The sequence below is a fragment of the Prionailurus viverrinus genome, chromosome B2 (assembly GCF_022837055.1).
Source record: "Prionailurus viverrinus isolate Anna chromosome B2, UM_Priviv_1.0, whole genome shotgun sequence".
Classification (NCBI taxonomy): Eukaryota; Metazoa; Chordata; class Mammalia; order Carnivora; family Felidae; genus Prionailurus; species Prionailurus viverrinus.
In genome coordinates, this window is record NC_062565.1 from 133,512,045 (window position 1) to 133,514,203 (window position 2,159).

Genomic DNA, 2,159 nt, shown 5'->3' on the forward strand with positions numbered 1-2,159 from the left:
GAGCTCTGTGCTGACAGCTCGGATCCTGGAGCCTGCTTCAGATTCTGTGCCTCCCTCTCTCTCCCTTACCCCACTCATGCTCTCTCTCTCTCTCAAGAATAAATCAAAATTAAAACAAAAAAAAGAAGGGCGCCTGGGGGGGCTCAGTCCATTAAGCTTCGACTTCAGGCTCAGGTCATGATCTCACAGATTGTGGGTTTGAGCCCCGCATCCGGCTCTGTGCTGACAGCTCAGAACCTAGAGCCTGCTTCAGATCCTGTGTCCCCCTCTCTCTGTGCCGCTCAGCTGCTCACATACTCTCTTTCTCTCTCTCAAACATAAATAAACATTAAAAAATTAAAAAAAAAAAAGAACAGTGCTTGATACATGACAGGCACTTAAGAAATATTAAATGACAAAAGAAATAATGTCATAAAGTATTTTTCCCATTTTTAAATTCTAGTTCCACCCTACTGGTGCACCAAACATAGATTGTATGTAAAGCTCCTTTCAACCCTTCTGGTTCTGACCCCCTGCAACTCTGACCTCCACATAGTATCTCTGATCTCTGTCATTGTCAATCTCCCCCTCTGAGAGGCGGTAAGCAGTGTGTTTTAATTACAATAGACCATCTAGTGTCTGTCCGCAGGTTTGTAGGTCGGCCCACAGGACAATGTGGAATTTGCATACCCTATGTATTTGTTTAACTTGTTACCCTGGACATTTGAAAACACGTAAAAAAGTAAAGAAAATAATATAATGAGCCAGATTTAGTATCTCCCAGCATCAACAATGAACTCATGGCTAATCTCGTTTCATGTATTATCACCTCTTGCCTCTCCAGGTTATTGTGAACCAAATCCCAGGCTTTATATCATTTTGTCTCTAAAATTTTCATCTCTATAGAACGTCTCCATTAAAAAAAAAAAAGGGAAGTACACATACCTATGGTACTATTATCACACCTAAAAATTATCAGTAGTTTCCTAAAATCAACAAATTTTTAGTCAGCGTTCACATCTTTCGCATTTTCTTATAGCAATATTCAACAGTGCTGTTTGAATCAGGTTCCAGAAAAAAAAAAAAAGTCCGTATTTTAAAACTGGTTGATCTGCTTGTTATTTCTCTTGTCAAAGCCTCCCCTCTCTCTCTCTCTCTCTCCCTTTCTCTCCCCACCCAACCCTACCCCGCCATTTTTGTTTAAGGAAACCAGTTGTTTTTTTTCTCCAGAGTTTCTCTCCGTCTGAATCTTGCTGACTGCATCTTCCACAATTTCAAGAAATTGGTAGATGTAGAGCTCGGAACAGAATCAGGCTCGGTATCACTTTTGGCAAGACTACTTTATAGGTAGTGTCTATTTCCAATAGGAAGTAATAACGAGTAATAACAATGTCTGAATGTCACTCTTTTGGTGATGTTGTCAGCTATTGACATTATTTAGATCAGCATTTATCAAACCTTTTGTTTTATGAGTACATTATACTCTTAAAAGTTATTGAGGATCCACAGAACTTCTGTTTATGTGGACTTTATCTACTGATATTTATCACATTAGAAATTAAAACTAAGAAAACTTTAAGTGATTTTCTTCTTCTTTCTTCTTTTTTTAAATGTTTATTTTTGAGAGAGACAGAGTGTGAGTGGGGAAGGGGCAGAGAGAGAGAGGGAGACACAGAATCTGAAACAGGCTCCAGCTCTGAGCTGTCAGCACAGAGCCCTATGCAGGGTTTGAACCCATGAACCGTGAGATCGTGACCTGAGCTGAAGTTGGACACTTAACCTACTGAGCCACCCAGGCACCCCAAAACTAAGGAAACTTTAAAACATTTATTTGTTTAAAGTAACAATAATAAACCCCTACATGTTAACACAAATACCATAATTTCATGGGAAATAACTATATTTTCTAAAATAGAAAGTTCACAAGAAAGGAAGCATTGTTTTACATTTTTATAAATATATATTTTTTAATTTTTAATGTTTATTTATTTTTGAGAGAGAGACAGAGAGTGAGCGTTTTTGTATCATTTTGTATCAGTTGCTGGGTCATAGGGTCAGCCTACTACTTTTCAAAGATTCTTGGAAAGCTCCTCTCTATGTAGTTATTGCCACTACCAAACAATTATATTTCTTTTGTTTTATTTCTAGTTTGGGGAGGTTACCTTTTAAAATTTAATTTT